The 22,546-nt window shown below is 41.2% G+C and overlaps 1 protein-coding gene and 1 long non-coding RNA gene across 7 annotated transcripts in view; one reads left to right on the top strand and one right to left on the bottom strand.

The window, feature by feature from the left end:
* SLC35F5 (solute carrier family 35 member F5) overlaps positions 1 to 7,700 on the bottom strand; it is a 44,727-nt gene extending 37,027 nt beyond the window's left edge. For 2 of the 6 annotated variants that reach the window (XM_072984428.2, XM_072984410.2), the window contains exons 1-4: positions 7,567 to 7,700; positions 4,062 to 4,122; positions 1,650 to 1,723; positions 284 to 365 (exon numbers count right to left, since the gene is read on the bottom strand). The gene's annotated coding sequence lies outside the window, so the exon portion shown is untranslated. Of the gene's footprint in view, positions 1 to 283; positions 366 to 1,649; positions 1,724 to 3,602; positions 3,725 to 4,061; positions 4,123 to 7,294; positions 7,364 to 7,566 lie in introns of those variants that run through there. The other 4 variants (XM_078377190.1, XM_072984423.2, XM_072984414.2 and 1 more) reach the window with 3 other exon arrangements.
* Positions 7,701 to 8,093: 393 nt separating this feature from the next.
* LOC140702865 (uncharacterized) overlaps positions 8,094 to 22,546 on the top strand; it is a 34,330-nt gene continuing 19,877 nt past the window's right edge. The window contains exon 1 of the long non-coding RNA XR_012082133.2: positions 8,094 to 8,218. This is a non-coding gene — a long non-coding RNA (uncharacterized LOC140702865). The remainder of the gene's footprint in view (positions 8,219 to 22,546) is intronic.

The raw sequence follows: 22,546 nt of genomic DNA on the forward strand, positions 1-22,546 counted from the left end.
AATGTCTACCATAATGGAGACTTGTCTGGAGTTGAAAGTTAGCTTCTGCTTGTGATATTTTAATAGTCCAATAAAGTTATCACTCTCTTATCTTTGGATTGTGCACAAGGACCACACAGCTTCTCTCTCTCTTTTGGTGGTCCAGGATACGTATCCTACATCTCTCCATGTCACAATTACTAGCTCAGCAGAAAAAATAAATGATTGGAATCTCTTTTGCTTTATTATAAATAGCACTATATTTGGACAACAGAACAGTTGCACCATAGGGTTACTTCTATACCTGTTTAGGAACCTTCTCAAGTTAAAACAATGGTTGGACTCTGAGCAACGTCATGGCATCATGTTAGGTTGAAGACTGTCTCCTGCAAAAGAAAAACAAATCCTAACTGAAATAACAGGAGACTATGACTATGCATTCACTTCCCAAATGCCAGACATCCAACCATGCAAGTCCAGTTCAGATGCTAGGCTAAACCACGAGTGTATGAAGACAAAAAAATAATAATTAATCTTTTGGTCTGGTAGTGTGGCACTTCCTCATTCATGAACTGGTGCCTGCTTTTCCATTATTCTTAAAGCTTGCACAATTTCCATTTGCATACCACTTCAAAGAGCTGGCCTTTTAACATTATGTTTATAAAACTTCTTAATACAGAAAATTCCACCTTTCCTGTGCAACATTTGGATAAGGCAAACTTCACAGGGCAGATTAAACTGCCAAAAATATTTACCAGTCTACATGGTAAGCTAAAATTTGTAGAACTGAGTTAGCTACTTATAAGAGATGGGATATTCATATTTATCTACGGGGGAGACAAATATGAATATCATCACCACAGGTGGCTGAGCCCTTTTGACCCACCCCAGAACTGGTCAGTCCACTTACCGACTGCAGAGCGGTACAAAGGGTTTTCATCATTTGCACCGCACCAATTATGGAGGTAGCCCAGCCAGGGCTTTCCTGCCTTCCTGCATTGCTGACAACTCAGTAGCTGAGCAGGGAGACATGTCATTCCACCTCCTCACCAGAGTGGTCAGCAGCACAGGAAGGTTGGGAGGCCGCAACTGAGCTACTTCTGTGACTGGCGTGGCATGAAAGATGATGGCCGCACACGCCTCAAGCAATAAGTGGACTGGCCAGTTCTTGGGGGGTGGGTCAAAAGGGACCAGCCACCTAAGGTCCCAATATTCATATCCCATTTCTATTAATTATCTTCAAAAACAAGGAAAAGAACCAAAATCGTACCACAGCTTAAATATGGTTTAATTCTCTTTGGGGAAGAAAAATCTGCAATAAAATGTTTTGGGCCTTAATTTTTTTTTTTCCAAAAACTGCACAATTGTAGTCCAGGATCTAAAACAGCCTATCTCTCCAGAGACTTTTCAGTGTGCCTGTTCCAGCATCTGCTTCTAACACCAAGGTAACACAGCACTAAATGCAAAAGACTGTAACAAGAAGAACTAGAAATCTTTCTATGTGTGTACAGGGGGGCTTTGTATTTTCCTATGAGCCACCCTGAATTCCTACCACAATTATCTAGAAAAAAAGTAAAAATATTTGGGGCAGGGGGAAATACAACACTATTTGCTTAGTAAGTTTTTTGACAACTCTAAAATTATCAATGGCATGATTCAGCTTTCCTTACCTTTTAGACCTTTACTGGTGTCAAACAGACATATCCCATGCAACACATTTTTTATCTACATGTTTGGACATTTTCTGGGGGGAAAGAATACAAAACACAATCTTCAGCAAGCTGTGCTACTTAACAATGCTTTATAAGGTAAAATTTTTCATTCTATCGATTTTATTATATATTATTTATTATTTCTGCCAGGAATACAGTACTTAATTTAAGTGAAAATGCCCAATAGCAGGCAATCACAATTTTTATAAAAATTATATAATTATGCCAATGTGAAGTGCTATTCCGTTTATACATCAAAGGTTGAATCCTGGATAAAAGAGGATTTCCCCCCACATCCAACCACATACTTCAGTGGTTCCCAACTTTGGGTCCCAAGATAGTCTTGGATTGCAACTCCCTGAAGCCCTTGTCAACATAGCTAGTGGTGAAAGCTTTTGGGAGTTGCAGTCAAGAATGTTTGGGGACACAGGTTGGGGACCACTACCTTAGTTAACAACCTCCATCCATAAAGACAATATAGAAAAGAATATAAGAATATCACAATGCACTGGAGCTTTGTTTGCTATTTTTCCTTCAGGTATTTTTTTCTCTTTGGCAGACAAATGTCTTTTGATCAGAGCATGAATTAGTGATGACTTCAACCAAGTCATATAGGCATGTCAAATTTTATTTTGCTGCACTTTTTAAAAACTCCAGTTAATCTTTAAGGTGCCACTTGGGTTGGTTTATTTGTTGTGTCTGGTATTAATGATTTTTGAGTTCTGTCAGTAGACCTCACAATGAATGAAATATTGATAAAATTGGACTATAACCTTGTAATCATGCAGAAGCTGATTCATTCCTTCCATAATCTCTGTTTATGTACATGATGCACACAATCAAGTTAACACTATAGCAACTGGCTGAAGAAATGCTTTAGCCTTCTGTGTTTGCAGCATTTAAAGAAGCCCTTGCTACTCAAATGCATCAAGGCAGTTAACTGTACAGTATACTGCTTGGTAAGGATTTAGTTTCCCTATCCTATAGTATAGTCTATCCAAAGTTAAAATCAAAGATTAATATAATTAAGGGTCACAGCTCAATGGCCTTGTGTGGAAATGCTGCTTCCAGGAGGACCAGGAAAAATTGCTGTTTGAAATGCTGGAGAGCCACTGCCAGCCACTGTAGACAACACTGAATTGTACAGACCAATGGCCTGTTCTGATATAAATCCATTTCCAAATGTATTGCCTCTTAACAGCATGGTGAATAAATTAACTCAACATAGCTGTCAAAATCTGAAATATTTACTGAGGCGCCATCATATTTTTATGAACTGAGTAACCAAACAAGAGAACTTTTTCCTGCACCAATAATGTGGGTCTGACTTATAAAACAAAATTCTTTTCTACTGGCTGTTTCAGTCACAGCTAGAACAAATTATCATATTTCTAATTAAGGGGGTAACTACATTGCTAAAAACGGAAGAAAATACTTCAGGTTTGGGGTGCGCTGATTCACATTTTTTCCATACATCAGCTGACACAATGGGATACATAAATTAGCTTGGAGTACCCCTCTCCTATCCATAACTTTTCCTGTTCACCAGGAACCTTCTATTTTTTAAACTCTCAAAATCTTTTGCATCAGTTCAAGCATGTGGTTGCTTGAACCGATGCAAAAAGAGAGGCTCAAGTGTGTGCATGCACACTCTTACCACACCTCTTGCCCCTTATCTCATTAAGGTAAGAGCACATATACACAAGGCAGCATCAACACACAGAACCCAACAAAGCCTCTCTCCCAAAACTCTTTATTTTTTAAAATCTCTTCTGCCAAGGCAACACTTATGTTATTTATTTTATTATTTTTAACAGCTTAACAAGGCAAAGCCCCATGTTGGAAAATGACAATCAAAACAGGGGAAAGCCTGTCTCGTTGCCTATTAATTTAATTTTTGAACAGTGCCACCTGTGGGTCTGCAGGTAGAATTGCAAGCAGTCAGATCTAAGTGTGGCCACTTAAATTGAACAGATCCGAATTCCTTGGTGGCAACTTCACAGCGAATGAATGTGCATTTCCCTTGCTGAGCAGCCACACCCTGAGAGAGATACAGACAAAGGGTTTCCCAATCACAACTTCTAGAACTCAGATCTAAACAGTATCATTCTTACTTACAGAATGTGGGTGGCATACAAGTTGAATGGGTGGGTGGGTAAATAAATAAATAAATAAATAAATAAATAATTAAATAAATAAATAAATAAATAAATAAATAAATAAATATTCTCTTTTGCAAAAGCCTTGAACATCAATGTTCAAAATATGCCCTATCTGCCCAAATAAAATTGCAAAGTACAGTGGATTGAATACTACAAATACAATGCACTCACCCAACCTGAAATACCAACTCTCACACCTGACACTTACCTGGATATGTTGTTACTATGGCACTGATTCAGAACACTACTGGTATTACTGGTTTGAATATCTACAAAATAAGAAAATTTGACATCTCTGAAGTTCTCAGAATTCATATTAACATGAAATTTATTTTCCTCTTTTTAAAAAGAACTATTACATAAATCAATTCAAGTTTTGCAGCTATCTAATAATCAAAGTAATTCAGTTTTTTTCTGGATCCTAAATCACTACAGTCTTGCATGTATGATAAAAAATAACAAGGAAAGGCCTGTCAAAATTGACCAATGAAGTTTCCTGCCAACCCCAAGGTCTAACCTGCAGTCCATCACTGAGGCCATTGCCTCAGGCAGATCAAGGCTCAACCTTCTGTTCCTCAAAACACAGTAAGAACTCAAGGCCCTGGGGAAATGCCAAAGCAAAACAAGAAGGTTCACTTTTCCTCTTTGCCTGGTTCCTGGGTTGTTTATTAAGAGCAGAGCATAAGACATCTATTGTTCTTACTCCAGGCAACTCTGGATCTATCTCAAATGGTGAAGGAGGCTCAACCTTCCTCAAACGTCAGTAGTTGAACAAACCAGGAGGAGCAGATTTCACTTCTACCATTATGTTGTCCTACTGGAGTAGCATTTTTTTTTGAGAGCAATAAATGAAAATTATTTGCACATACAGCAGAAAGGAAAAGGTACCAATAGAGTAAGGTGGAAATAATACCCCTTTTAATCATCTCCATGCTATCCCTGTCCCAGCAACTTAGCTGATGTGGAAAGTGCACAGCAATGGCTCCTTTTGCATGCCCTCTTCTCCAGTCTGCTCTGGTTCTTAGTAAGTCTCGAGAAAGCTGACTTTTGGGCTGCCAGGAATTTTATTTAAATGGGAATGCAGTGCATGTGTAAGCAGTCTTCTCCATTTAAAATTGTATGTCTCCCCAGCCTCACCCAAAAATAGGGAGAGGTATGAATTAGTCCTAATGGGCAAGGAGGGAAGGTTTAAATCTCCCCACCTATGAACTCTCATGTGCCCGTAAGCAAACAGCTGTGCTTTAATATCTGATGAAGCTACAACCACAAAAATGTTTGCTTATACTCAATGATGGTCCTCTATGACAGTGGTTCTTACCTTTGTTACTCTGATGTTTTTGAACTGCAACTCCCAGAAACCCCAGCCACCACAGTTGGTGGTGAAGGCTTCTGGGAGTTGCAGTCCAAAACTCCTGAGTAACCCAAGGTTAAGAACCAGTGCTCTATGAGACCTAGAATTGTTTGATTGTATTTATCTCCTGTTGAACAGAATACTGAAATCAGTGTTCATACTGCTGGTTGCTGTAGTTACAAAATACAACTGGATTTTGGGGCTGATTTTTAGTTCTTGGTTCTGGTAGTTGTTCCATCAGCACAAATGCCTTTTCACAAATGAAATTAAAAAGCTGGACCAATCCCTTGAAATGATGTAAAATCAAGTATTGAAAACCAAAACCTGATTTCATTGCACATGCCTGGTAAACTGCTTCTTTCCAACATGATGTATATCCAATACAATCAAGGCCACAGTGGTCTTCTCTGGGATCCATTATACAGTGATACTAATATCATTTCAGACTAGAACTGTGTTTATTCAGTCCAGTAAGTTAGCATTAGTGAACAATAAGCAAAGCAATAAAACTAATCTGAACACATAGAAGAAAACAAAAATACACAACACAACTTGATTTACATAAATTGATTACAAATTTAAATGCACATTCATAAGTCAATTTTACATATACACATTGACAAAATCTCCATATCACCACACACCAAAAAAACCCTTTTAATCATTTAACCAATATTTTTGTTTTGAAGCAGCAGCAGCACATCATTTCTTCTATCATTATAACTAAGAATTCACAATCTGACTTTATAGGAGAAGAAAGCAAGAGTAATTTGTTCCAACTGCTTTGCCAAGTTCTGTAACATGTGGCTCAGATCATTCTCTTGATCACTTGCAAAAGCGTTGCAGCTTAGTGCTTTGCATGTAAAATTCCATCTCAGCAAGAACTGCAGAAACAGGGCTGGGAAGGGTTTCTACTTGAAACCTTGGAAAGTAACTGCCAAGAGGTGGGCAAGAGACCAAAGATTTCACTCCCCATATACTCATATGTGAAATGCAGGAGTGTCTGCATGAGCCTTGGATGCAAGTGAAGCTAGGCTTCTGTTATTATATGATGTATATTTACTTAATTGCAAATGCATGCATAGTTAGCTCCCTATACTCGAAGAACTTTGAACTTCAAAATAAACAACAGGAACACCAATACACCATAAGACCAGATCAAAGCCTATCTAGTCCAGTACTTTGTTCCCTTCAGCCAGATCCAGACAAACATCTAATACCCATTTTATGCGACTGTTTCCAAGCTTCTGCTGTTGTGCCATGTAATCTCCTTGAACTCTGAGGTTCACAGCCACCCTATCTAATACGTACTTTCCTGGTTTTCGTGCACTACTGGTTTTAAAACAATTAAGCGAACAGTTTTCGCCACCACATCTCCTGGCAAGCAACATAACTCTGGACTAGACAAGGCCTTGAGATGAATCCAGCTGTTTTTCTCATCACATGCTAACCAACTTCCTTGCAATCCCCTCTTCTTTCTCCCCTGCTTTCTTCGCTTTTCCCCAGGTTTCGGTGAGTCTCTGTTGGCCACAATTTTTAAACGCAGGGCGTTTTCTACAACTCCTCGCAATTCGGATCTTGGGGGGGGGGAGCTACACGAAAAATCCCCTTCCCTGTAGGGTTCACAAGTTCGCAATCCGCCTCGAGTCCCTTAAGCCTCCTCTCTCCCTTCATTTTGGAAGGAGCTTTTAGCCTGAGGACCTTTCAAAAGCAAGGAATCGCGCAAGCGGGCAGCAGCACCCCGCTCTCCTTTTTAAAAGACCCAACAGGAGGAACCAGCTTCTCCCGCCCACACAGAGCCGGGCGGAGAAGGAAGAAGCGCAGGAGGATAAATAAATAAAGAAACACACACACACACACACACAGACCCGTACTCCTGTACGCCAAGCCAAAGTGGCCTCTCTTGAAGTTCCTACAAGAGACCAGAGTATTTCACCCCACTGCACACACACACACACAGAGAGGTGTAGACGACGTGCCCTCTTCCATCCCTAATAAATAGCGAGCAATTACTGTAATTAGGAAATGGGTAGATGGGAAAGTTGGGTTTGCCCGAGAGTGGGAAAGAAGCCGCGAGCTTGGCGACCCACCAGCCACCCCCGAGAAGTGGGGGGGGGGTTTCTCGGGGCTGTTTTCCTTGCCGCCTCCACCGCTGCCAGGAGGGCGCTCGGGTTGACAGGGAAGCGGCCACCTTTCCCGGGCACCCCAGCAGGAGGAGGAGGACGACGACGAGGGCGCCGGGGCTGAGTTTTGACAGGAGCTGCCGCGAAAGGGCTGGGGCGCAACCGTCACCCTCCCGCGAAGGGGGCGGCCTGCCCCCCCTCTGTCTCCTCCTCCTTCCCCCCCCCGCTCGGAAAGTTACCTGGGTAGCGAGCGCGACCGTTGCCTCCTGCGACGCCCCCTCTCTCCCTCCCTTTCCTTCCTCCGTCAAAGATGGTGGCCACCCCCCTCCCTCTCTCCCTCCCGCTCGGCTCCACTTCTGCGCTCGCAGCTGACTCGCCTCAAGAGTCCCACTGGCCTGGGCCCGAAGCGAATCGATCGCCGAAAGGAACCGCCCGCTCAGGATCGATGCGCTCGGAGCTCCACTCGCGGCCCTCCCTCGCTGCGCCGCCCCCGCCGCCCAGGCCTCTCGCTCGCCTTTTCCAGGCAGGCGCGCGCGCGCTGGTGCTTCCTGCCCGCGTGCAGAAAGGAGGAGAAAAGCGGGCGAAGTGGAAAGAAAGAGGGCGTGCGGCGGGGGCGGGGGAAGGGATAGAATTGGGTGGGGAGTCTCTTGGGGTGCCTCTGGAATGATATAAGTAACCCCATAGGGTTTTCCTGGAAGGGACTTCCCGGCAAACTTACACAGACCGAGCCCGAAAGGTGTCCGTTCTCCAAGATCAACGCGTATAGGATTGCTCGTCTGAAGCTGCTGCCCTATGTGGACTTGCTTGGGCAAAAGTTTAGTGAAACCTGCATGCACTCCTGTACATGCCTACTGAACGATGTCCCATTTAGAAAGCCGGTTTTATCCCCAGGTGAATGCAATTGTAGTAGTAAATCTGGGGGTGGTCTAGTGGAATGAGGCTGCAGATTCTGTTCTTTACAAGCCAGGCATGATAATAGACTTCGTTCGTTCGTTTAGTCGTGTCCGACTCTTCGTGACCCCATGGACCAGAGCACGCCAGGCCGTCCTGTCTTCCACTGCCTCCCGGAGTTGAGTCAAATTCATGTTGGTTGCTTCGGTGACACTGTCCAACCATCTCATCCTCTGTCGTCCCCTTCTCCTATTGCCTTCACACTTTCCTAACATCAAGGTCTTTTCCAGGGAGTCTTCTCTTCTCATGAGATGGCCAAAGTATTGGAGTCTCAGCTTCAGGATCTGTCCTTCCAGTGAGCACTTAGGGTTGATTTCCTTTAGAATGGATAGGTTTGTTCTCCTTGCAGTCCAGGGGACTCTCAAGAGCCTCCTCCAGCACCACAATTCAAAGGCATCAATTCTTCGGAGGTCTGCTTTCTTTATGGTCCAGCTCTCACTTCCATACATCACTACAGACTGTTAGGTGCATGTTAAGGTAGTGTTTTTTTTTAACAGGACCTGAAATGCTTTTGAACATTTTAAAACTTAAAACGGTACCTTTGTTTTCAGCAAGTCAGCTTTCTAGAATGTGTGGTTTAAAAAAGCAGCCTGAAAGATGGTCTGAAAGAAATGTGAAAAATGCTAAACAAATGTAGAACAAATTGCGTGAGGTTTGCTGATGCAGCTTTTAAGATTACCAGTTGACCACATTGCTAAATGTTTTTGTTCTTTTAAAAAAGTTAAACTGAGTCACTGAGCATTTGCAAGAAATGGAAGATTGGCTAACAAGTGAACAGCAAAGTTGACAGTCCAAAATCTGACTCACAGTCATCTGATCTTATTCTGTAATAACTCCTGATTCTCAAACTGTTGACACTTGCCCCCCTCTGAGTTAAAATTAAAGACAAGTCATTTATTTTATTCATTTATTTAAAATATTTTACCCTTTACCTTTCTCCTTGAAAAGGACCTAAGACGGCTTACAACACTGAAATACAATAATTGAAGTTGAAAATACTCAGAAAGTGTGTAGAATTAGATGAAATCCAAAACATGCAAGGTCCTCCCAAAATGTTACAGAGTCATGCAAGCATTTGAGTTCTCCAGATGTTTAAATTAGATGACTTCTTAAATATCAAAGGAAGGGGAGGTAATTGTGCATGTTCCTACTGCCCAAACTTTGCCTTTTCTAATGGTCTTTAACTGCAGTCGAGACACTGCACTATACATAAATATATTGGATTATTTTCACTTGCAATTGAATGGTGCAATTCATAACTCAAGAAAAAGGCAGTGCCTCACAGTTAATAACCTACAGTGCTCTCCCTTTCCCCTTAAACATCTCACGTGCATATTCCTTAATCATAGTTAACAGGGTTCCATTTCAAAATCTAACCCAACACATTATGTTAAATTGTAGCCTTCCCATCGGTCTTCATTTAGCATTAAATGCCTTGGTCAAGATGTGAACCAAAATATTTGATGACATATCAGGAGTGTTCTGGGGCATATGCTTGTTCTTTTTATTGTGTGTGTGCACATGCATAACCATATGTATAATATTTGGAGTCTTAACAAAGGTGAAACAAAATGGTGTGTCCTTATACCACACAAAAGCAAGGACAGGTGATACCTTTATTAGACTACTGAAAAAAGGTCAAAAATGTATACATTGAAAGCAAACAATTTTTTTAAAGGCCTGATGAAGTTTTTGCCTGCCCTTGTTTTTGTGTAACATAAGGTTAAAGTTTCTAGCCTAGCAGAAGCAAAAAAGCTAAATACCACAACTGGATAGAGTGGGTGCCATCTGCATTTCTGCCCTTTGCAAGAAGATACACAAAAGGGAATGGGAATAATCAGGAAGATGGAGTAGCTAGAACACTTGGAGCTTTTCAGCATAAAAAAAAGTACTTTTTTCACACAGCACCTAGCCATACTTAGAATTTGCAGATGCAAGATGCAGTAGTGGTGATCATCAACCTGAATGGTTTTAACAGGGGTTAGACCAGTGGTTCTCAAACTGGAGTCCTCGGGTGTTCTTGGACTGCAATTCCCAGAAGCCTTCACCACTTGCTGTGCTGGCCAGGATTTCTGGGTGTCTCAGTCCAAGAGCTTTTGGGGACCCAAGTTTGAGAACCACTGAGTTAGATAAACTCAGGAAAGAAAGGTATCAAAGCACTGAACATTGGTGTCGGAATACTTCTGTATACCATGAATGGTTAGGTGCTACTGCTGAATTCAGCCTGTTGGTTTCCTGCAGATGTCTGACACACTATTGCTAGACTGCATCATCATCATAATTATTAGTAGTAGCAGTAGTTTTATTAGTTTTATTTCTCTCAACAAGGGAGCCAAAGTAGCTCACAACATTAAAATTCATACAATTTAAAAACAAAATAAGTTGAATATTAAAAGATAAATTAAACATTATATGATTTCAAATACAATTAAAAGATTAAAACATGACAACATAAAAAAGATTAAAATTATCTGCTAAAATGGGCATCAGGGATTCAGTTATAATTAGACATGGGGACAAATGTAAAAATGAATCAGGATATTCATTAAATGTCCCTGATTTGTCAGATATTCGTTGCTTTGTATTTGTTAGGGTCTCTGGAGGATCACTTTGATCCCTGCTTTCCCTCTTCTTGCTGTGCCCTGGGATATAGTAAGAGGAGGGAAAGAAAAAAAAACCTGACGAATGATGAATTGGTTCATTGTTCCTCAAGTCATTGGGTGGCAATTCGTGGTTCGTAGGTTGTCAAGTTTGACAACCCACAAAGCAAGTCCCCATCTCTAATTATAATTGTTAAAAGCCTGCCTGAAGAGATGGGTCTTTAGCTTTTTTCGAAAGGGTAACAGGGAAGGGACCGAGGGAGAGCAGTCCATAGCCTGGGAGCTGCTACAGAGAAGGCCCTCTTCCCATGTCTCCATCAGCTGTGCTTGTGCTGGCAATGGGACCGAGAGGAGGGTTTCTTCTGCTGATCTTAATCGCCGAGAAGGCACATATAGGGAGATACGGTCCTTCAGGTAGCCTGGACCCAAGCTGTAAAGGGCTTTATAGGTAATGACCAGCACTTTGATTTGGGCCCGGAAATGGATTGGTAGCCAGTGCAGTTCCTGTAACAGGTGCATTATATGCTCCCTGTAGTTGGCCCCAGCCAGTAGTCTGGATACAGAGTTTTGCACCTGCTGAAGTTTTTGAACTGTCTTCAAAGGCAGCCCCACATAGAGCGTGTTACAGTAATAGAAATGGGATGTAACTAAGGCATGTGTCACTATAGCCAGACCTGACAGAGGTGGCTGACATGCCATTACTAGACTGCATTATAAACCTTAGTCTGATCCAGTAGGGTAGGATGAACTCTGGATTATTGGATCACAGAAGTAATAATGTTGTAATAATAATCCTAGAACTGCAAAGCTGGAAAGGACCTTATGGATCATCAAGTCCAGCCCTTGTCAAGGAGCCACAGTGGGGAATTGAACTCCCAACATCTGACTCTGCTGCCAGATACCTAAACTACCGAGTTATCCAGCAGTTGCTGTTTCATTAGTGTTTTAAAATGGAAAGTTGAGTGGTTTCTTGGAGCTGACCCCACACTCCTCAGACCCAGGTAAAATATAGGTCCCTTGTGAGGTATAGAATTTGCATTACAAAATATGATGACTGATATAAGGATAAACCACAATTTAACATGTGATTGTGGAGTCTCCCCATTGTTTTCTTTTTCTGATGTGTTCACATCTGTTTAAAATTAGTTGAAGTTAGTCACTGCTGTGAACTTTAAACTTTAGTTAATTTGAGTGGTTTACTGAAACAAGACAGCTTTGTAAACCAAGATTTAGACTTGATGTTTTTCAGTGGACCTAGTGAAGACTGGCCATAATTTTACTGGCTTCACATAAAATGCTAAAATGATGTGAGTTAAAAAGAAAAGTGAATGCTTCTGATTTCCTTGTGGCTGTGCTAGAATTGTGGAAGGGAAGCGACCAACTTGAAGCTACATATTTTACAACTGGTGTAGTATAGTGATTGGAGTATTAGATTGGGAAGTAGGGGTCCAAAAATCTACTTGGCCAGGAAGGTTGTTCTGTTATCTGCTGTCAAGTCGGAACCAATTTATAGCAATCAGAATACAGTTCTCAAAGTAAGTGATATATTTAAGGAGTGGTTTTACATGTTCCACACCTCAGTGAGTTTCCATGGCCAAATGGGGATTCAAATGAAGACCTTATGAGTCCTAGTTTGTCAGTCTGTCCACTACACCACATGGTGTCCTAGGATGTTATGAGTTACACCAGCCATATTTGTTGATAGGAAAGGGAGGGTGGAGGAAGAAGACCATGTATGTACCACCTGAGGTACTTGGAGAAAAGGCAGAATGTTATTATTGACAATAGTTGTACCATTAACAATAGTAGTACTGTACTGGTAAACAATGTTTTAGGCACAGATGCAATACATACATAATGTTAATGTTACAAATGCAGCTCCTGGTTTTGAAACTGACAAACATTTTATCCCTTATGTCAGTCAGCCTGTCAGTTTTGTATATATTTACGCTTTCATGATGTCTTTCTCCCAGTTAAGAGACTCAAATTACTGTAGCTCACAGATTATGAAAAGGAAAACAAGATTAAAACAAGAAACACAAACCATTAAAACATTATTAAATGTGAAAATATTAAAGTCATCCGCTAAAAGCAAATTTTAAAATGCAAAAGCATTTTTAAAAGCACTTTGAAAAGGATATAATGGCTGGAAGCATAGGACATCCATTTATGTTAAAGTTATGGCTATGGATAAGTGTCCTCTCTGCACTAGATTTGACTGTGGTTTGGGGCAGTTTCAAAAAGTGCCCATGTACTAGTGCAGAAGTAATCCTGACTCCTTGTGTGATCAGGTTGTTTGTCAGAATCTGACAGTTCCTTATTTTTGGCGGAAAACGACAAGAGTGGAGTTTCCTTGAATAAAACTTTTATTAACAAAATCAACAGGTTTTTCGACTACAACTTCCAAAGGATCTCCAGGTTCATTATCAACTGGCAAGTCTGCCCACAACAAGGGCAACGTGTTTTCATAAGTATCTCTCTTTACTGGAAGGACTGACAGAAAAGTTCCTGATCTATCGGTTTTCTCATACATCCACTCCTTACTGAACAGATCCTCTTGCAGCAAGGATGATGTGACCGCTCTCCCTTGGGGGGTTTCTCATGAGGTCGGACTGGCCCTGGACGAATCCCCCTCTTCCAGGGACCTCGTCCTCACGGGTACACCAAGACTGTCTATTTCTCCGGCCCCAGTCCTTCAATTATTGGTTTTCCTTCTTTCACCTTCTTCAGACTCTTTTGTGTTGTGGTTCTCTGCCTCTATCCCTTTCTGTGGGATTTTGAACACTCGCGGCTCGCTTTCCCCTTCTATCCATTCTAATACCACCACCTTTCTTGTTTCTACTGAGTCCTCTCCCCCTTTCTGAGGTCAGGAACATGTCCACCTTCCTTTTTCCTCCTTTTCCCGGCTCCTCCTTTCCTGCCTTTAACCCTTTCATCTTAATTATGATTTCTTCTACCGCCCTTTCTCCAATTTCTCTCTCCTCCTCTAAAGACATTTGAGAGGACAGCTCACTCTTACTCGTCTCCTCTTTTACATCTTCCTTCTCACACCTTGGCCAAAGCTATGAAGAGAAGGAGCAGCAGGAGGAGGTAGTGATCCATCAAAGACAATGCTGACCTGGAAGAAAAGAGAAAATTAGTATAGGAGAAGTGGGAAAAGAACCAGAGAGGAGCCAAGTCCATTTCAAGTTCATATCTTCTAATTAGTCAGCATATCTCCTGTTATTCTGCAGAAAGCCGGCAGGGCAGGAATGCTTGACAGTGCTCTGGCTTCATTTTACTGAAACCAGCAACTTCTTGACTACTGGCTGTCCTGTTCTGGAACTTTTGAAAATGGTATAGTAGCCCAGGAAATAACTGTCAGCACTGGAAAATGAGGACCAGAAGTTTATGTGGTGCTGTTGCCAAAAGGATATGGAGAGGTGAGGGGCTGATTCGTGCAGTCTCTCTCCCATCTTCTTGCCAAGACAGATGCAACTCAATCATAGTGACCTAGTAAGTGTTAAAGAAGAAGAGACAAGTTTCATTTGGGAGATGACGACATCCACACCCATGCTTTTGGCGAGAGGAATATAGCAGGCTGAATTTGGAACAACTTATATGGAATACATTTTCTGTTATTCCCCCTCGTCTCCCCAGGCCATAGTATTTGAATTATTACTGATGCCTTAGGTCAGGTTCATACTTAATAAGGAAGTGTGGTTTGAGTTTCAGGGCATGCTGTTTTATTTCCATGTGCCTTTGTTCTTCGCTGTTGTTCTGTTCATACAAACCCATTTAATGTCATCCTTGTTTGTGAGAAATCATGGTTTGCTACTGACTACCCTGTTTCCCTGAAAATAAGCCCTAGTATGATTTTTCAGGATGCTCATAATATAAGCCATACCCCAAAAATAAGCCCCAGCTAAGAGAAATGCCACCCTCCACCATTGTGCAGCAATCAGAAGATGACATGACTACATTTGAATAAATGTAGATTGTTGCACGTGGAAAAAAATCCCTGAAAATAAGTCCTAATGTGTTTGTTGGAGCAAAAATTAATCTAAGACCCTGTCTTATTTTCAGGGAAACACTGTACAATCTAGCCGTTTAAGGTTTGTGCTTGCCTTTCCAACCGTGAGTGGAGATTGTGGTTTGAAGCTGCTTTTTCAATCTGGGTTTGAAAAAGAAGCTCACACTCATAGTGTGCTTGTTCAGATGTAATGGAGAAATAGTTTGTTGTGTATAATGAAGCCAGTATTTAGCAGGATGCACCAGGAAAGGAGAGAATGTGCAAGGCTTCATCATGTAACACTGGCCCAAGGGTGCATCCCTGTATTAAGAGAAAAGTAGGATGAATGAATGATTACATAAATAAATAGTTCAGTGAGTTTGTGTAGCACTCACACAATTTATCTGCCTATGTGTGCCAAATAACAACCATCTAAATCTTTGCAGAAAGCTCGGGGCTGTTGTTTGAATTTATGAATAGGGTCTCTTTTTCTTGAATTATCTCTATCACCAAATTAAGCAAACAACTAGTGTTTTCCTTGCATTGTTATCTAAACACTGCCACACCTCAAGGCTGATTTAGTAAGGCCTCTTAAAAAGAACACCTCTGGAGAAACACATAGCCTTTATTACTTTGGCAAGAATACACTTTGTAACAGTGTTACTTTGGTAGCACTGGTGATACTCAGTGCGGTGTAGTGCAGGGATCTCCAACACCCGGGCGGGACCAGGCTGCAGAGACAGATCTCCAGCCCTCACACATGCATGCCCCCCATGCACACATGGACACACACACACACACCTCTGCACACACACACACAGAGATGCACACATGCCCTGTCCATGCATGCACGGACACCTCCCCATGCACGTACACACACACACACACACACACACACACACACCATGCATGCATACTAAACCAGCCCGTGGTGCCAAAAAACTTGGGGACTACTGGAGTAGTGGATAGAATGATGGACTATAGGACTTTGGTTTGAATCCCTACTCAGTCATGGAATCTCCCTGCGGGAGTGGAACTGTTAAAATTACTACTTACCGTATTTTTCGCACCATAAGACACACTTTTCCCCCACAAAACAGGGGGGTGGAAAGTCTGTGCGTCTTATGGAGCGAAGAAAACAGATTATATTTTCCTGTTTTCTTCTCCTAAAAAATTGGTGCGCCTTATAGAAAGGTGTGTCTTATGGAGCGAAAAATACGGTAAATATCTCACCTTGAAAACTCTATTACAGTCACTACAAGTCAGTTCTAATTTGATGGCACATAACAACACTACATAAACTGTTTGTCCCTGCAAAGAGCATAAATAAGCACAATTCTAGATTTTTATAGGATTATTCATATTTACGGTTATACATTATTGTCTATCACTGTCTCTTTTAATGTATTTTTTCTCTTGTGGGGTATTGAGGGTTTGTGAGTTTTAATCTTGTGTAAGCCACCCAGTATAGTGCTTATACTAATGGGGCAGTATTTAAATTGAATAAAGAAAGGAGGAAGGAATTGTGACTGCTATCTCTAAAAATAATAAACAGCTTATGGACCCAAAGGTAGTTTTTAAAAAGCACAAAGGAATAAAAAAATTCAGTTATCAGATAAAAGTACTGTAAACTATATGAACAGCGTTCAGGCTGTGAGGTTCTTTATCTAACAGCTATAAAACTTTTTATTTTTTTCCTTAATATTTTATACACATTCAGTTTTCTCTCTTTCCTCTTTCTATATGCATAGATTTTTTTTGACACAAGCTCCAAGAGAACTGATTATTTTTACAGTTTTTTCACACAAGAAAGGACCACCCTCAACTCTACTTAATAGCACAGTTCTGTCTCTCTCCCAAATCCTTTTCTCTTACTGCCTTTCTGTCTCTCCCACACAGCCCCTCATTCAGCAGCCAGGAATCATACCAGCCAATCAGCCCACTGTTACATTCACAAATATTCTTCCATACCACTCAACTTTTATAATTCTCTGTCTTGGTACACATCCAGTCTATGTCAATTAAATACGAGTCATTTACCAGACAAGTAGAGACAAACATATTTACAAAATAGATTTTCAGTCCAAAATCACCAGTGTGAACCAGCCCTGTTCTATTTTGTCATTGAGAGCTTCCATTACTGTGTAGCAACCAGTCTACTTAAGGAATTAGAAGTGCATGAAAACCATAATAAAACTCAGAGTGCTTCATAAGGAAAAGGAGAGTATTCAAAATCAGATGGAGAAACCAGCATTTGCTTCTTTCTGATTTTCCAGATGTTAATTCTGGAGTGTTTCTTAGTTGCCCAATAGCAGTCAGCAAGAATGCTAGCTGGGTGGCTGACATTTGTCTGAAACCAATTTCTGTTTCAGATAAATGCAAACAGTAGAAATAGATAAGCTATACATACAGCCAAGCTTTTATTCTCCCAAGGTTGAGGCGTTTTAAATCTGGTTCCTAAGGCATCTGGAGGAAGTGGGTCAATATAATGTTTCAAAGCTTTAAAAATTAGGGAGTTCACAAGATTCAAACTGTAGCTTTTCACACCATTGACCTTTGGTTTGTACACTACACAATCCCTCACAATGATCTTATGTCAAATGTGTACTAAAATATATGTTCCATCATTCTTCCTTAAACACAGAAACAAGGTCTACTAAGTGTACTTACATCAGTTATGAGTTTCCTCATAAATATAAGCTGTAGAAGAAAAACTGCATTCTCTAGGGTTATAGTAAGGTAAAGGTAAAGGTTCCCCTTGACATTTAGGCCATTCGTGTCTGACTCTAGGGGGCGGTGCTCATCCCCATTTCCAAGCTGTAGAGCCAGCGTTTGTCCATAGACAGTTTCTGTGGTCACATGGCCAGCGCGACTAGACACGGAACGCCGTTACCTTCCCACCGAGGTGGTACCTATTTATTTACTTGCATTTGCATGCTTTCGAACTGCTAGGTTGGCGAGGAGCTGGGACAAAGCGACGGGAGCTCACTCCGTCGTGTGGATTTGATCTTACGACTGCTGGTCTTCTGACCCTGCAGCACACAAAGGCTTCTGCGGTTTAGCCCGCAGCGCCACCACGTCCCTACTAGAGTTATAGTACTATGCATGAAATTTCAGGCAGAGGTCACCACTGTTTGAACCACCACCTTCAATTACCAGAAAAACGAATGTGGAAAAATGGAACTGTGAAATGTCCCGAAATGGGCCCTCCCTTTTGTGATAAACGAAAGAGAGCTTCCACTACTTTTGAAAAAAACAACAACAAAACAAAAACACAAAATGAAATAAACGCCCCTTAAAACACCCAAAATTGAAACAAAAATCAGTGTTTCTACCGTGCGCATGCCTATTAATCTCTATTGTAGCAATGCACTCTACAAAGGTCTACCCTTGAAGAAGATGTTAGCTCTTCATTTGGTGCAACATGCAGCAGCTCAGTTGCTAAGCGGTGCACTGTGTCACACTGAAAGGTACTGAGAGATCTGCACTGGTTGCCAGTTCCTCACTGGGACCAGATCAACTTGTTGGTTTTAACCATTAAAGCCCACAGTGACTTGGGGCCTGGTTATCTAAGGGAGCACATGCCTCATTCTGAGCCTGTCCAAAGATGAAGATCTTCAGGAGAGGGCCCTCTTCAAAATACTAACAAGCACCGGGGGAGAAACCCTTGTCCTATATGGCTCCCTGGCTGTGTAACACACTCCCTTCAGAGTTGAGATCTGTTTCCATTCTGAGTGATTTCAAGAAGGATGTTTCTTTACACTTTTTTGAGATTGCACAAAGTTTACCTTGCCTTGCTGTGACGTTTTTAACTGTATCCCTTGTAGATTTTAATGGTTAATGCTTTTACTTGATTTTAATAGTTTTTGCAGTGTGGTGAGTTTTACATGATTTCATAACCAAATTTGCTTTCACTTGGTTTTATTCTTTTATGAAGTTTGTAAGCACTATTTTTTTCCTTAGAAAGGTAGGATATAAGAAATACATGCATACATATTTATACTGTTTATTCTAAATCATTATCAAAGCCTGGTTCTTAGCTCTTCAATTATTGTCTTTAGTTTCTCCATATCAGAAAATTGGGCCACTCTGGAAAACAGTCTCTTTTGTGTGTGCACATGTGTTCTGCACGTGAAATGCTGTTACTTTTCAAATGCAGATTGTGGGGGTGGATACTTTTGGCTAACAACACCCAATGTAGCCCACATGTACGATGAAATCATCCAGTGCTTCTTTAGATAAACGAACCATCATTTATTTTCACAGATCGGTCTGCTTCATATTTCTCCAAATTACACCAGAATAATTTTGCAAATATGAGTGCATTTATTTTTGTACTGCTATTTCTCTATGACCCTTTAAAAGTAGGTAGTACAGGTAATAGTGGTATAACTGGCTATAATAGTGGCATAACTGGCTACCCGTGGGAAAGAGTTTTATTAAGCAAACAGAAGTGTGAGTACTATGATACTCATCTCTGTTGTATCCCATGTATTTGAAATGGATTACCTGAACTTTTTCAAAGTATCTTTTAACTTCTTATTGACAATCTCTCACAGTCTGATAAGAAGGTTTCTCTGGCAAATATTATTTCACAAAAATTCACTTATTCTAGTACTTCAGAAGATGAAGAATAAATATTCCCAAGTAACATGTAACAGATGGCACGAACCCATGCTCATCTTTTGGAAACTGCAGTACTTGAAATTTCTGCTCAGATATAAATTATGTTTTGTTCAACGGAGACAGAGTCATCATTCACTTCATAATACAATGGTACCTCGACTTGAGAACGTTCCCACATAAGAACGATTCGAGTTAAGAATGGCTCCATTTGCAAAAAGTTGCTTTGACTTGAGAACAGAGCCTCAACTTAAGAACCAAAATAAAGAAAAAAAAAGAAAAAATACTGTAAACCCTTTCCTGCCCTTTTTTTGACCTAAGTTCACCTTAGGTCAAAAGAAGAAAAAAAATTAAAAATTGCCCCCTAGTGGTAGATATGGATTTGTTACTATGGGAACTAATGCTTCGACTTAAGAACAACGCCTCGACTTAAGAACAAAAAAACAGCAGATACGGATTAAATGGTTTTCAATGCATTCCTGTTGGAAATGCTGTAGTGCTTTGACTTAAAAACGTTTCGACTTAAGAACGCAGTCCCAATATGAATTAAGTTCTTAACTCGAGGTACCACTGTAACATGTGTATATACTAGGGATATGCGCTGTCTTCAAATAAATATATGAAAATGGACCGAATCAAGTATACTTGTGTGATTCGGGGTGACCACTGAGTGAAGCTAGGGGTAAGGACCTCTAGATATTTCATTTTCAATCCAGCATTCATGAGGTTAATGTTAAAAATGGCCCACAATTCCAAGCCAGAGATCAGAAATAAAAAATAACACAGTATGCAGGAAGGTACAGCTGGTGCCAAAAGAGAAAGAGTGGCAGTTAAACCCCTCAATACAGACCAAGAACTCAAGCAGACATTCCAAATACTGAGCCACTGGAGAGGGATCAAACTAAAGTTCCCAGACCTTATATATGCCCTTGCAGCTGTACAGGCAGCCACTTTGTGTTGTTGCCAGCCCAAATCAGACTCATGTTGTCATCGCTAGCCAGTATTTGTGCTCTAGGACATTCTTCTCCAGTTTATTTTACTATAGTACTAGGGTGGTGCACATACAGTGGTGGGATTTAGCCGGTTTGCACCATTTCTACAGAACCGGTACCTAATGTACTATCGGTTCTGCAGAACCATTTGCTGGCCTGCTGAATCCCACCACTGGAGAGAAGGCGCTAGTGAACCCCTGGAGGTGTGCTTGGATCTGCACCGTTCTTGCAGGGAAAGCCCTTGGGAAAGAAGTAACTTTTTTCGCGGGGGAAAGCATGGATTAGGCAGCACTGTGGCCATGCAAACACCCACCATGGGGCACCCTTCCTCGGCAGGAGTTTTCCCGGGGTTCTTTGGGGCTGGTTCAAACGTAAGCCTACGGTGCGTGGTGGAACCTAAAGAATGTGATCCTTCAAGGTGGCCCCCTTTTAAAGCCCCATGGAAAGAAAAAGGACTGTTCTTCCTCCCCGGTGTAGTGCCTGAAGTGCTGATCCTCAATCATCCGCTCCAGGCTTCTTTCAAAGGGCCCTGGTGGGGAGGGGAGAGAAGAGGGGCCAAGGAGGAGGTGGCTTTGGTTTTCCTGCGTTTGAGCGCCCAGCCCTCGGAAGGAGGACGCTTTTCTCTTGACAAACAAGCCTCCCGGCCCGTGAGGGCAAAGTTTTGCCGCGGAGCCCCATCCACCAGTGCTCGGCAGGTGGTGGTTCCGGCTTATCGGAGAGAATTGCCCATGCATGTGGGAGGGCTGGCGGAATGGGGCGAGGTCCCCCCAAATATGGTGTGGGTGAGGGATCCTCAGAAGTAATACCTTTGAGGAGAAGCCCAAGCTGCGCAAATGGGGTGACCCCATGTGCAAAGTCTGTTTCTCTAGGATTGGTGTACAGTTTTTGTCTGGAATTTTTTTTAACTCAAGATCTCCACCTTACCCTGAGGAAGAACTTAAATCCATAAAGTCTCAGAAGTCCTTCATTAAGGTCTTCATGTTATGTAGTTTGAATACAACGCCGTACACATATTATCATTGTCAAAGAACATATTCCAGACTCCACTTTTTAAAAATTATTCTTGGGGGGAAAACAAAAGAACCCTACATCACCTCATTAAATGGACATTGAAAAGCAAGTTGTAGCCAATTTGATGATAATAATACATTACAATTTCTCACTTTTTTCGAGCCAAATTATTGGAATATTAAAGAAGTAATAGTTCCATGGAAAGCAGCTGAAGAGCAATTGCATGTATTTAATAAATTTTTCAATTACCAAATTGATATTAATGAGTATCAGATTTTGTGGAAAATGTTTTAAAAAACTACCAGAGCTATTCAATTCCTGAAAGTGTTCAAAGAGCTAAAAATATTGTCAGAACAATTGCTGTAAGTTCAGCAGAAGCAGAAAGGGGTTTTTCAAAGATGAACATTATATGTTCTGAGAAGAGAAGTCGCCTAACTGTTTCCAATCTATCAAACATAATGATTATCAGTCTAATTGGCCTACCGCTAAAGGAATGGAATCCTACTCCTACAGTGCAAAGATTGTTAAGGGTAAATCACACAGCTGATGATGCTCAGATAAAAGCAAAGCAAATTGCAAGTGAGGACACCAATCAAACAGCAATATGGAAATATCTTCAATAACTGTCAGGTATTTAATATTAAAAATCTTCCTTTAAACATAATCTAGTTGTCTGTACTTCTTTTACTGTTCTTATTGCAGTGTTTAATGTGTGAATTATTATACTATCTTTCGGTATATCTTTTGGTATAGTTAAAATGGTCATTAGGACATAGAACCTGTTGTTAATTTATTTGAATCCCACCACTGTGTGCACACATGTGTAATGTGGCTGGATGAGTGCCTGCATTCTTGAATGGTAAGGGCAGATGATCTTAAGGGGACAAAATAATGTAAACGAAGTGCCTGGATACATGGGGAGACTTTGTTTTTCCTGCCATTTTGGGGATTCAAGCCTCAGGGGCTTCTCTAAGTCCGCCGAAGTGAGAATCCACTACTCCTGGAGACTTTCAGGAACTGAAGTAGGCCATTTTGGCACATATACAACATC

The sequence above is a fragment of the Pogona vitticeps genome, chromosome 1 (assembly GCF_051106095.1).
Source record: "Pogona vitticeps strain Pit_001003342236 chromosome 1, PviZW2.1, whole genome shotgun sequence".
In the NCBI taxonomy this organism is placed as follows: Eukaryota; Metazoa; Chordata; class Lepidosauria; order Squamata; family Agamidae; genus Pogona; species Pogona vitticeps.